General features: G+C 48.1%; 1 protein-coding gene across 37 annotated transcripts in view; it reads left to right on the top strand.

The window, feature by feature from the left end:
• The first annotated feature begins 271 nt into the window (after nt 1–271).
• The window catches only part of ELMO1 (engulfment and cell motility 1), a 521,082-nt gene continuing 507,212 nt past the window's right edge, over nt 272–14,141 (top strand). For 7 of the 37 annotated variants that reach the window (XM_082693126.1, XM_082693138.1, XM_082693141.1 and 4 more), the window contains exons 1-2: nt 638–875; nt 12,463–12,609. The gene's annotated coding sequence lies outside the window, so the exon portion shown is untranslated. Of the gene's footprint in view, nt 876–9,702; nt 9,912–12,462; nt 12,610–14,141 lie in introns of all 37 variants that reach the window. The other 30 variants (XM_082693142.1, XM_082693113.1, XM_082693129.1 and 27 more) reach the window with 24 other exon arrangements.

The following is a 14,141-nucleotide window of genomic DNA, read 5'->3' on the forward strand; positions in this document are numbered from 1 at the left end:
TTATGCCAAGTTATGCCAAGTTAGGGAGCCCCTAGTTTAACTGGTTAGAAATAAATCATGCAAATGCACAGGTAACTGTAAGAGGGAACAAAGGTTCTGTTATTCTCGCTACGCTGCTCAAGGGTAGAGGCAAAGCGTCAGAACAAACACAGCAGCCCTTTAAAGTAGCTTTAAAACAACCCACCGAAGTTTCCCCTCAAATTCCAAACCAGTTGCCAAAAATGAAAGCATATAAAAAGATGCCACGCGCTCTCGGCCTCCCGGAGGTGGCGCTATGACGGTGACGGAGTTAATTAGTGCCTGCAAAGCGCCGCGTGTGAGCTCATCCGAGAAGTCATGCTCCGCACACATATTATTTATAGCCGATCTGAGGCGTGCACGGTGTTTGACATTTTCCTTCTTTTTAAGTAGGGGGACTTCAAAAAGTCGTGGGCACCCTCCCCCACCCCCCGCAGGCAAAGTGCGGTGGGCAGGCCCCGGGGTGCGGGCGGGAGGTGAAAGCGCCAACCACGCGTGTCCCGGCGCAGGTGCCGGGGGGCGGCGGCGGCGGCCACTCCGCAGCGTCCGCTCGGGAGGAGAGTTCGCGGTAGATCTCGGGATGCCTTGCAGATGCAAAATGTGTCTCTGGCCAGCAGGAGGAAGGAAGAGGAAGTGAGAGCAGCGGCAGCCGGCGGCGCAGCAGCCGGCGGATCCCCAGTGTAAGTGCGTGTGCGCGGGCGAGGATGGGCACGGGATAGAGGCAGAGCCACCCACACCGCCGCGGCCCTGAGCTGGGGGACAGAGCCTCTGGCCCCCCTTCAATGGTCACGGGTCGCCAGAGCTCTGGTCGCGGGGAGCCTTCGCCGCCACCGCCGCTGTCCTGCGACCCCGGGCAGGTTCGTAAAGTTTCCTGGGCTGGCGCCGCGCCCCGACTCGCTGACCTCAGCGCGGCCGGGGAGGGAGCTGGGGCTGGGGCACGGGAGGAGGCGCCCTGCTTTGTGGGGGGACTCCGAGCGCCGCGGAGACACTTTTGTTTCCTCCCCGGGGGCGCCGCGGCTGCAGCGGGGGTGGCCGCGGCGCTCGGCGGGGCTAGGGCTGCGGGCGCTCCCGGGCGCTCGCAGTTGGGGAAGTCTGGGCAGAGCCGGGCGGCTGGTGTGGGAGTGGGAGCGGGAGCGGAGGGAGCGGGCGCGGGGGTTGGAGCGCAGGGCCCCGGCCCCGGAACCCGCGGGGAGGATTTGGCTGGGGCTGGCTGGTGGGGGCTGCGGGAAGACAGTGCTGCTGGCGCCGGGGGACTGGGGACCGGAGAGCGTGGGATTTGGAGGTTGGAGACCCGAGAGGCTGCGCTGGAGAAGGGACTGGCGGCTCGGACTCTGGCTTTTCTCGGGCACTGGCAGATGGGAGGGAATTCCTCGGCCGGCGCGCTCTGGGGAGGGGACAGCGAGGGGCTAGAGGGATGGAGGGCCGAGGGGGCGGTTGGGGCGGCTGGGACTCGCGAGGGAGGCAGTAAATGCCCGCCTCCTGGGGACAAGCCGGGGTCCCCCGCTGGGACCGGGAATGACGGCGGAGGAGGGGGGCTTCTGTAGGAGATCCCGGCATGGAAGGTGGGGGGGGGGTACCGGGCGCGCGTTCTGAGTAGGGGACAGCGGAGCTCGGGGGGTCCTGGAATCGGAGCTGTGAGCTGCAGCGGAGATCGCAAGAGTAGCTTCGAGGAAGAGGAAATACAGAAGTCAGCCGGCCCGGGGGGTGCGCGCGTGTGTTTGGGGTTGGGAAGTCCGTGTTGTGTCGCGGGCGCGCGCGAGGGCGGCGAGCGTGTGAGCGTGTGTGTGTGTGTGAGAGAGAGAGAGAGAGAGCGAGAGAGAGCGAGAGCGCGACCGCGAGGGGCTCCAGGCCTGGGGACTTCCCGCCAAAAGACCCTCTCCCGCTTGGGGGCCGTTTGAAGTTCCTTGGCAGCTCCGGGCAGAGGTTTTTGGCGGTCGGACCTGCGTTGACCTAAAGCTGCAGGGCTTGGCCTCCCCCAGTGACCTGGTCCGGGTGGTGGTGGTGGGGGGGGGGGTGCTCTGGACAGCTCCTGGGACTCACTGAGCATATTTTGTGATACCCTGTGCTTCGCACCCTGGGCCTGCTAACACCCCTGGCCATGAATGAGGCGGACCAAATCCCTTGTATTCAAGATTTCAGAGAAGCCAAGACAAGGGTTTCTGCCTCAGGGGGCAGAATCTGTGGGCTCCTGGTTTAGCGCTGCCCTCGCTTGCGAGTGGGTGGAGGAGGTGGGGCAATGGAAGAATTTAGGATGTGTTTGTTTGTTTTTAAAAGTAATTAATGATCTGTGTTTATGCATTAGCTCTTTGAGGGTTAACATTGGGAAGGAGAGGTACATAACCCCACTCAGGTTCACTTTTACATTAAAAAGCCTGGCAGGAACTATTATTAAGGGCCTCTCTTGGTCATGGTTTCTCATCTCTCACCTCCATACCTACTTCCCAAGGTTATTTCAGGGATTTTCCTCCCCCAGTTTGCGGAACCTCAGAAGCCCAGATCCCCTGCTGTCATGTGGCAGACTTCTTTTTTATGGTTGCCCTTCTGAACCTCTGCTCTTTACTATGGTACATTTCCTCTCTCTTGAGGGCTGTAGTTAAATGTTGCCTTTTTTCCTACTACATTTATTACTCATTTTTTTTTTTTTTTTAAATTAGATGGACTGGTTGTCTAATTGGGAAATTGAGGGAATAACCTGGAGTGTTGGAACTCTGCAGGGGGATGGGGTCAGGAGGGAATGGAACTGGGGAGGAAGCTTAGTAGGTTATCAGGGAAGGGGAGGTTGTGAAGTAGGCCCAGGAGGTCTGGTTCTGGTGGAATTCAGAGGCAGGCATTGTGCTAAAGGGTGGGTGGTGTTATTAATGGTCGTATCTCCACGCCCACCCCCTTTCCCATGTCTTATCTTTCTGCCTTTTAATTTTTTAAAAGATTTATTTATTTATTTTAGACAGAGGGAGTGCAGGAGGGAGGGAGAGAGAGAATCTCAAATAGACTCCCCACTAAGCTGGGGGTGGGGTGCATGGGGCTCTATCCCACAATCATGAGATCAGGACCTCAGCTGAAACCAGTCAGATGCTTCACAAACTAAATTACCCAGGTACCCCTCTTGCTTTTAATTGCAGCCATTCCAACCACCTACATTCTTCCTTTTCTCCAGCTTCTCTCCCCAGGACCTTTGCACATGCTATTCCTTCTGCACAAGGAAGTTTTCCCCACATGTCCAGATGGCTCACTGCCTTGCTCAACTTCAGTTCTCTGCCCAGTTGTCAGCCTACAGGCAGCCTTTCCTGATTATCTCATGTAAAATAGCAACCCTTAAATAACTCTCTCTGGACCTCTTAAATAACTCGGTTTTCCCTCTTAGCACTTATTACCCCCTCGCATTATATATTCATTTGTTTATTTGATTATGTCTGTTTCCCCCATTAGGATGGAAGTTCCATGAGGGCAGGGACCTTGTCTTGTGTATAGGTCCACCTAGACTGATTCCCAGCAGACTAGGTGCTCAGTAAATAATTGTTGATGGACTGAATAAGAGATGCCTGTTATGGAAAATATACCAGGGAAATACTGCAGCATCAGTGGCAAGGGGACCCAGGTAACAGGCTTTTGTTTTTTTCTTTGTCCTTCCCACCATACCCAGCTGCTCCTTTTGCAGACCGCCTGTGCTGGAGCTGACTCAGAACTTCAGCCTGAAGGAAGAAAGAGGCAGTTCCTTGGGAGAGTGGAAAATCAGTACGACTTATTGATAACGCATGACCATTTCAGATCTGGTGTTTGTTTTATCTTCCTCCTTGGAGAAAGTCTTTTCAAAGCATGTGTTGCTTTAGCCAAAGAAATACTCCTCTAGGAGGAAGGGCGTTACTGTGCCTGGAGTGAAGTCAGAGATAGCCACTGTATCCTGCTCTGCCCTCCCAGAAAATGGAGGTGGAGGCAGAGGGAGAGAAGGGGTAATAAAGGGAGGAAGGACAGGGAGGCAGAAAGAAACTTGGTGGCAGATGCAGGGGAGAAGACAAACGAGAAATATCTAGGACTAGAAAAACAAAGAGAGGTAACAGATGAGGGGCTTCTATAAGCCCCTAAGCATCTGTGAAATTACAGTATGGAGATAGGACAATACTTAAGTGTTTTAAAGTAATTTACCCCCTTTGGGTGTTCAGTGTGAATGGGTGGGGAGAGGTGGAGGAAGGGAGTGCTTTGAAGTCCTTGCAGAGAGGATGTGGCTGGGGCCATGCCAAGGGGCTCTACTGAGTGCACACTTTGCTTACCTTATCATCTTTCTTAACACTGAAGGTTCAGTTTAGAGCTAATCATTCCTATGGAGGACGTTTCCTGTCCTGATCTAAGACAGCTCTTACCCTGAAGGTTTGTAACTGAAGCCTGCCACCGCTTTAATGCCTGAAACCATCCAAGTGGGTAGTTTGGTTTTTCCGACTTTCATTCTGTTGAATTGGGAAAAGGTGGGGAATTATAAGTGCTCTCTGCATCACAAAGCCTCAAGTGTTTGCAGCTAATTACACAACTCCACTTTGGCTTCCTTCTTGTCAACTAGTCCAGGTTTTTGAAGTTTAGGCTTGCAACCCCCGGTATAGATCTGAGTATCAATTGATCAGGGCCAAACCAGCAGTTTAAAACATGAAGTGGAAGAAAGTACAATGGACAACTGGGGCGTTTTACAAAACAGACACTAAATTATTATTTTTTTAAAACACACTAAGTCTTAATGTCAAGTGTATTGCTTAATGTGGTATATAAAAAAAGTCTGTTTTAATAATTCTTGAGGCCCTAGGAATCTACATTTTCAACCAGTTTGCCAGGGATGCTGATGACCGTGGTTCAAAAGGCCATTCTTTAAGAAATACTTAGCTGCTCCCAACCCCTTACAAAATGCTTTTGGTTTAATCTCCTCCAAGAGCTGCAGTTTACAAATGTTCGAGCAGATGCAGTAAAGGGGTCCGCCCTGGACTTAACTGATAAAATGCTGCTGCTGATAGGATGTGGTGGTCGTGATTCCGCCCCATTGTCACAACTGGAAATCCAGCTGGTGTGTTTGTCACTTAGCGATACAGAGAGGCAGCAGATTCATTCGAAATTCCTCTTTACTCTTACCAAGAATAAAATGACTGAATGTACTCTTTTCTGGCCAAGTTTTAGTTTTGAGCTTTGGAGGTCTTTCAGCTTTCCAGGTCTTGGGAACTCGCCTCTGCTCAACTTTTCATTGTTGACACCCAGTATTCCCCATGTGCGTATTTTAATTACTTTCAGACCTTTGCAAAGACGGTAGTCACGGTTCCTAGTGGCCGCCACACTGCCATGATACATAGTTAGATAAAACATTTTAGGTGACTTGGGCTTGGGACCGGCCAACCAAAGAAGAGAAAGGACAAGAACTTGAGCTCTGGCTGAAACAAGGCTGTTGAAGACCAGCCATCTGAGGGACAGAGTGTGGCTCCCATGAGGCCTAGCAACAGGCGATCAGGTGCAGGAAAAGCCACCCCTGAGTGCCTCCTACATGCACACATTGCAGTTTGCTATCCTGCCCACCTCCCCCCCGCCACCGTTCCGGTGATTTAGGTTGTCTGAGTGTTAACAGTTAGAACTTATTTATAAGAGCCTGTGCTGAAGCCCGAATAGGATCCAGGAATAAGTTAGCTGTGTTTTCCACACCTCCCCAGGATAAGTGCAGGTACAGTTTGAGCCGAGTTCTGTCACCGGCCTAAGGTGGAGTAACCGTGAAGTATCCAGGAGGAATCCGCGTGGGAGAAGGAATGCTGGCTCACCAAACGGAATTAACCACAGCAACAACCTGGCGTAGCGCTGAGTGGAGAGATTAGTCACATGTATAAATAGAAGGAGATGACGATTCTCAAGTCAGTGTTCTAGGCCCCCACAAACACTGGTTTCCAGAATCTGAGCAAGATTATTATTGGAACCTCAATTTTAGGAATTGAGGCTGTAGTTTTGGCTATTTTAGTTCTCACGTTAATTCAGGGGACGGAACTTTCCTCAGTTAGAAAATGTTTACTACTTGCTGGACTCCAGGACTGCGGTGTATCTGGTGGGTGGTGGACAGTGGCTGGAGGGCGCCATGTTCCAGTAAGCCCTGACCCAGCATTGCCCTAGAGATCTTGGAGTCACAGGATCCAAGTGATATTTCCCTTCTTGCCTCCACAGCTGACACCCTTCCTCCTGGAATGCGGCTTTGCAAAGGGTGGAGAACAGGCAGTAGAGTGTTATTATCCCATTTTATAGATGTGGCTTAGAGGACTGCAATGTCACAGGGATTGTTGGAGAGTATATCTGAGCCTACACCCAGCTTTGCTGTCTCTTTTCCCTTGTCGTTCCTTTCCCAGGCACCGTGATGCCGGTTCTGGCTATTTTCTGCCCTTGTTGGTTCTCTCGCTTGGTCTGAGGCCAGGCCTGCCGTGTTGTGCTATGCTCCTGGGCATCCAGGAAGCCCTTCCCTCCTGTCTGCTGGTAGAAATGCCCTGGGTTGCCATGGCTCCCAGGGAGGTGTCTTCTGCCACGGAGGCCGAATTTGCCTGAATTGGTGCCTCCCTTTGGATATCTCCCTCACAGCCAAAACTTCTTAGCCTTGAGAGGGTTAGAGGATCTTTCTCGTGGGGACAGCATGCCCACCACCTAAGCTCATGATATTGAAGCATATAAGCCAGAATGGAATTCATTAATCAAAAATGAGAACACTGTTTGCCAAGGAGAATAGACACTTATTCTTTAGCAAACACTTTTTTCCCCACTCTGTGGATGAGTCATGGTGAAAGCAAAAGCTTGGAACCCGTCGGTGGTGGGAAGGGACCAAGTAGAGAGTAGGGAATACATATAACGGAGTCTTAACTTGTGCTCTTTCTTCGGCCCCATAGATTAATACCAACCAAGGCGGCCAGAGACTGGAGTCTTTAAACCGGGGTGGTTCCCCATGGGCTGATGCTGAGGCTATTGCTTCTGTTCATTTTCTACTTGCAGGCTATTGCCCCTTCTATGTTGACCCTTTATTTCAGGCAATCTCAACCTCAGCGCTCTTGACGTTTGGGGCTGGATAATTCTGTGTTGAGGGCGCTGGCCAGTGCATTGTAGGAAACACCAGCTTTTTTGGCTTCTACCTACTAGATGCCAGTAGCAACACCCAGTTGTGACAACCAAAAATGCCTCGAGACGTTGCCAGTGGTCCCCTCCAGGGCCACGCTCACCCCCGAGTTGAGAGCCATTGTTTTGTTTTCTTGCATCAGTTAAGACGAACAGATGTGCTATCAGATAGGCTAGACTTGACAGCAACAAGAAGTGCCCCAGCTTTCTCTCTACGGCTTACTCCTCAGACCCTAATGTGGTCCGTTCTCCTATGGGTGGTCTCACCCCTGTATGGTCTTTAATTTACTCCAGATCTTCGCCTTCCATCTGGAGTTTCCTTCCTTCCCGTGTTACCATTGTCTTCCTAACCCAGCTCAGTTTTGCCGAATTTCATGTGTGTTTCTTCCTGGCTGGAGAGACCTATAGCGAGTGATTTTATGTTTCAGTTTCCACACAAGGTCTAGAATCCTGGCCACTGGTTGCTGCAGTAACCATACCCTCTACAGAATGGGAATGTGACAAACGAAACGAGGGAGGTAGTTCACGAGGCTCAGTTTGGCTCATTCAGAGACCTCTGTCACCAGGTTAAGGAAGCGTCTGCGTGGGAATGAGTTAACGGTGAAATGCCGCCTCCCTTGCTTATACAATGTCCCTGGGCTAGTTGGATAGTAACAGATACTGCTGTTCCATTAGTGTGACCTGGACATTGAACCGGTCAGGGGAAAGCCTTTCAGGTGTGTCTCTCTGTGAAGTCCTTTCCTCCTCTGTCCATTAGATTTCTGTCCTAATCTTGCCACATTTATTTTCTTATGTAATTATCTGTCGACCTTTTATTTACCTTCGATGTTTGGCTGCAGTAATTGTGCAGAGCAGCATCTAGTGGCTTAAACAACCTGGAAATACTGCCACTCGGGTACCGGCTCTGACTCCCTAAGGCATCAGCCTCCTTATAAGTCACAGCCCTATAGCAACCCTCCGCCCTTCCTTCCGCCCTTTGTGCCTTTTTTTTTTTTTTTTTTTAAAGTTTGAAATTGCATTTAGAGAGCCAGCATTTGGTGCTGTGGGCTTCTGTGGTTGAGCAGTGCTGGATGAGCTATATTTTCCAGGCTGCTACACACAATTACCCTTAATTTTGAAGCGTAATGCATTTCAAAATAATTTTTTTTTCTGTTTTCAGGCTCTTTAATCCAAATGCAGAGCCGCAGCTGCTTTGCCCATAGCCCTGAAAAGACGTGTGGCTTGGGAGGTAGAGCTAGTGGAAGGACTTTGGTTAGATTGCGTATTTTTGGCTGAGTGAAGAGTGAATTCCAATAGCACTCAGTAAGGCTGGTTTTTTCCTTGACTCCTGACCACCACCCCCCCTTTGCCCCACCTCACCATTTTCATAGCATTTTTATAGTGGACCCCGTGCCCTAGTTAGTCTAATACTGGGCCACTTTGTGGGAAGTGACGGAGTACTCAAAAATTCAGATTTGGGGGAAGGAGACTGATGCTTTCATACACTTGCTAGTAAGTATGTGTGTCTGTATGTGCAAGAGAGAAAGATGCACGCGCGCACACACACACACACACACACACACATCCACGCAGTTCTCCTAATACTGAAAAGTCTTTAAATGCAAAGAAACTTATTATATCAGCTCCTAAATCCCATTTTCTCCAGTGCGTGTCACATTTATAGCAAGTCACTACAAATCTCATTAAATCAAAACCTTTAGCAAGAAATGAATATGTTTCCATCATCTTTAGACTTACTCTACTGCCAGAAAGTGACTTCAACTCCTTAGGACTGTTTTGTCAATTACCATCCATTCTTCTTCAGTTGAGAGTTTTGGGAAATATTTGCCTGGGTTTATTCAAGAGAAACACAATAAAGTTTTATTTATTGTAGTATACTTAAACAAATAAATGTACGACTTACACTTAAAATGCATCTATGTGTTCAAACCGAAATATTGCTAGGCTGACAGCATCTATCACAATACATTATTTACATGATTCATTCAGCAACCATTTTGACTGCATTTTACGTTCTGTAGTCAGGGCACTCCCTGCACAATGTAAGATCCACTTCATGGGAGCAGTATGGGGAGACAGACCCATTAAGAGACACTCACAGTGGAGGGTGGTAAATGTACATGTATGTAGACTGTTTGCAGATCGCAGAGGAAAGTTCACAATGAAGGGACTTTGAGAAAGATCTGGAAAGCTGAGTATTAAAAGGAAGAACAACATGACATGTCCAAGGAATACAGCAGTCAGGAGAAAGTCTGGAAGAGGCCTCGTGTCAACTCCTTGGGGCGCTGGGCATCCACTGAGTGGGAAGGAAAAACAAAGGATTTTGGGGAAGGAAAAGACGTAATTGGAAGTCAGTGAGAAATCCAGCTCCCAGGGCAACAGGGAAGGTAGATTAGAGGGTGACGCAGGAAGGAGGTGCCAAGGAGAGATGGAAGCTGTCAGCTCCTTCCTTCTGGGCCTACCCTAAAAAACACTCAATCTTGGTCAAATGAAGAAGTAAATAAAGCAGGGGGCTTGCTGTGTAAATGCAACTCTCTGCCCCCACCTGCTAGTCTGAGTAGTGGACCATCCATTTCCTTTAAGGAGACAGCTTCTGGAGACCCCCTGGATGGATGCAAGTCAGAGAGAAAGGATGTTGACATCGATGAAAGAAGAAGGATTTGGTGACTGATTGGATTTGGGAAGAAGGGAAAAAGCAGGAGTCTTTGAGGTTTAAAGCTAAATATATACATGCTTGTTGGTTGAGGGTTCGAGTATCTTTTGGACTCTGCCTGCTGACGGACTTGGTGAAAGTTAATTATTATTCTCAGCCTCAGTTTTCTTATCATTCTATCTTTTTTAAAGATTTTATTTATTCGTTTGAGAGAGAGTATAAGCAGGTGGAGAGGCAGAGGGAGAAACAGACTCCCAGTTGACCAAGGAGCCCGACATAGCCCTGGATCCCGGGACCTGGAGATCATGACCTGAGCCGAAGGCAGAAGCTTAATCATCTGAGCCACCCAGGCAGGGGCCCCTTAGTTTTCTTATCATTCAAATGGAGATAACTAAGTCCCTGCTTCTTGGAGCTGCTGAGGGCATTAGATGGAATGATGATCTTAAAGTAGAATACCCCAGTAGCAGTGCATTGGATTTGCTGAGGTTATTATTACTAATTCAATAGTTCCTATTCAGATCTTTTATTCAAATATCTTGCTAAAATCCTTTAAAGACATGCATTTATTATTTTATCTTCTTTATGAGTTGTAAGTAGCCTAGGAAATTCCTCCTAGGATTTTTGCTAGACTGTTAGTTTGATTTATGTAACTTTTCCTCAGAGGTAGGCTGCTGAAATACAGGTCAGGGAAAATTACAATCGATTGTGAATTAAAAGAACTGACATAATGAATCCTGCTAGCAACCTGAGGTCCTGAAGAAAAGTTCTTATAAATAGGTCTCTATCTCCCAGTCACTTGGAACCGACCTGGGGTTTTGTTGTTTTATTTTATTATTATTTTGCCTTGTGTAGAGAGAATGGAGGTTGCAAAATAAGGTTCTTTCCCTTTCCCTAAATCCAGCTTTTTGGCAGGGCTATTTGCACTCGCCCAGTGTAGAAGGAAGACCAGTGAGAAACCCCCAGTTACTGGAGTACCAGGGGAAGAGCCATTGACAGGAATTTGATTCAGTTGAACTGGGTTTCATGTGATTCTGTTGCCTACTAAGGAAATTCAGTCATTCCAATAAGACTTGGTAAATGTCCCCTTCTGAATCATTTGAAGCATTCCAGGAAGTGGGAGATTGTTAATCTTCACTGGCAGGTGGGTGGTAGCAAAGTGTTAGTAATCTTTCTTGTTTGATCTGAGCCTATCACACCAATTAACAAATACTCTGGGGATAAAGCAGAAAAATTAAGGTTGGATGACTACAGTTCTGAGGGTTAGACCCATGATAGCTGTGTTGGCCCAGCATAATGTCACGTACCAACTTACCCTTTGCAAAGTGTCTCAGACTGGACAATTCATTTTATGGCCACCTGTGGAAGTAGAAGTAGAAGACACCTGTTTCCATTTCTGTTTATTCTTTCTGGCTATTGCCAGTTTCTTTGGGTGACTTATCTGCTTTATGTGCCTTCAGGAAGGCAGCCACTAGCTCACAGACTCACCAGCTCATTAAGCAGTAGCTCATGTACCTGTCACTTGGTAATGGCTTTCATGAGTGGATGGGGAAAAAAAATCAACCTCAGTACAGATGTTAAACTGCTGTGAAGTATGGGTGTGGAAGAGAACTATGCAGATCGAAACTGCTCTAAACTTGTGTTTTGAAAACGTGTATCTCCCCCCTCACCCCCGACTACTAGAGTTGTGAAAAGTCCCTCATCTAATCACTATATGCAAATCTTGTTCGACACGTGACAAATGGCACACTACTTTCAGTGTAAAATAAATTTCCACTCACTCTCTCTTCTCCCAAGCAGGGTGATAACTAGGGAACGTTCAGCTGCTAGATTGTTGGCTATAGAGTGATACCTCTACACTATGTATTAGGTTTGGTGTGTAGCTTTATGTGGGATCTGATGGGAAATGTTTGAAGACTCATAACAAGATTTCTACTGTGAAATACAGATTTACAGTAAATCACTGGGGAATTCTATTCAGACCAAGGTATGTAACAGTTTCACAGTGATTCAGACCCATTAACTTACCCTGTACCCATTTTACAGTTGAGGAAATCTGTCAGAGAGGCTGACTGCCCAACATCATGCAGATCCAAACTGAATGCTCTTTTCTGTAGCACACCTAACGCCAACTCTCCTGCAGCCGAGTCCCCCTCCATTTGTCAATTTGTTTTTGCCTCCATTGAACCTGTCGTGTTGGGACTTCGTATTGAGTGGCCGTGCTGCTTGGTGGAGAACATGCCATGAGAGCTTTGCTTCAGGAGCCAGTGAGAGCACACCGTCAGGGTCATTACCTCAGCCAGGGCTGACTGCCAGCAAGATGGCAGGGGGAAGAGGGCGGTCGTGGTGGATTCCTTTATGTTCCCAGGAGACACTTTCCACTGTCCTAAGAATTGTGTTGCGATTACTGCAGACTGCTTTAGGGCCATTTTCAGTCTTGAAATACGCTACTAACGATTCTGGCATGTGAAATTGCCATGAAACAGTCTGAGAACCGACCCTGGGAGCTGAGGATGTTAAGGCACCGAAAGAGGTACAAGAGTAAAAGAAGCCAAAGCTCCAGGTTTGTTTTGATTTCAGACTACATCTTTCAGACAATGAACAGGCTTTAGGGTAATTGTAACCAGATCAATGCGAGGCCCAGAGAAATGGCACAATGGCAGTTATAAAATTGAGTTTCACTCTTCTTTCAGACCCTAGAAATTGCATTAAGAAGAGTTGGGGTCATCCATTTGAAGTGAAAAGTGCCAAAGAAGGTACTGAGGGTCCTATACATGGGAAGGGTAGCTACCACAGGACTTCAGTCTTTAGGGTCCCAGACACACTGGAGCCCTTAACTTGTAAGAGACGCGTCGGGGTGTGCTTGATGGTTACCGTGGGTCTGATTTTGCCTCCAGCATTTTTCTAAAATACTTTATTTATTTATTTTTTATAAACATATAATGTATTTTTATCCCCAGGGGTACAGGTCTGTGAATCGCCAGGTTTGCACACTTCATAGCACTCACCATAGTAAAATACTTTTAAATTTATTTGTTCATCCGCAAATATTTATTGAGCACCTGCTAGGTACCATGGCGGGGGGCGGGTACTAAGGGACACATAAACAATGGTGAGTCCCCTTCCTATGAAAATAGCAGACAGACGTACTGCTGCTTTCTTGGGTTGTTCTTGTGGGGGAAATGTACGATGATCAAAGGATCACATGAAGGAATGTGACATTTAAGCTGGGCCCAGGACTGGGGAAGAAAGGTGCTGATGCTGGAAGAGCCTACGGCAAGGGATTCATGTAGTCAGAGAGGGCTGGGAAGAGAGTGGGCTTCCATGGGGAACGAGGAGTCCCTGCAGATGCCTAGTGAATGTGACGAGCAGATGCGGGGGTTGAAGGAACCCAAGAGCAGAGTGCTGGGGACTGGGAGCTCGCCAGGAATGGAGTAGTGGAGAGGAAGGCTCCTTGGGATCAGGGGTCTGGATTTTTATCAGAGGAGCAGTGAGGGGCGTCTGGGTGGCTCAGTAGGTTAAAGCCTCTGCCTTTGGCTCAGGTCATGATCCCAGGGTCCTGGGATCGAGCCCTGCATCGGGCTCTCCGCTCTGCGGGGAGCCTGCTTCCCCCTCTCTCTCTGCCTGCTTCTAATCTCTGTCTGTCAAATAAATAAATAAAAATCTTAAAAAAAAAAGAGCAGTGAGAAGTCACCAGAGTGTTTCACCTGAGGAGCCATGTGTTCAGATGTATGCATTGCAAAGGTTTTCCTGGCTTCATTGTGTAAATCTTACATTATTTAAAATTGGTCACAACGTGACCGCACTCTTACCACTTTTAGAATCTAACAGCTTCTAAAACAACCAATTTAGTCACTAGTGTCTTCTTCAGATTTTAAACTGCAGCTTAACTAAGATTTAGCATGGATATCACCACTACTTAAGAATGATACAGTAGCTGGTTCCGTGGTTCTCGGACTTCCAGCTGCCCAAGCATTGTGGGGCACCCAGAACTTGTGTTCTTGCGGGTCCCTCAGGACCCAGTGATGCCAGTGGTCCCGACTCCACTTTGAAAAGCATCATCCCCAAAAGTGCTAAGAAGTGGAAAAAAAAATATAAACCTTGAGGTAAAACACTGAGAGGCGGCCAGGAGAGGAGGGAGCCTCTGTTCCTGCCTAGGTTTTAACTTGGACCTATCCTCTTGGTTCTGGAGGGATTTTCTTCTAGTGCACCTGAAATGGATTCTAAATCCTTTGAGTTTCTTCTAATTTATTTCCTAATCCTTTCATATGCAGCTGTTTTCTCAGATCTGTGGCTTATTCCCTCTGTGTCTCTGATATTTCACTTTACATTTTGTCGCTATTTTAATAAGAATCTTTATATGTAAGTCCCA

This window comes from Mustela nivalis (assembly GCF_964662115.1).
Source record: "Mustela nivalis genome assembly, chromosome: 12".
Taxonomy (NCBI): domain Eukaryota; kingdom Metazoa; phylum Chordata; class Mammalia; order Carnivora; family Mustelidae; genus Mustela; species Mustela nivalis.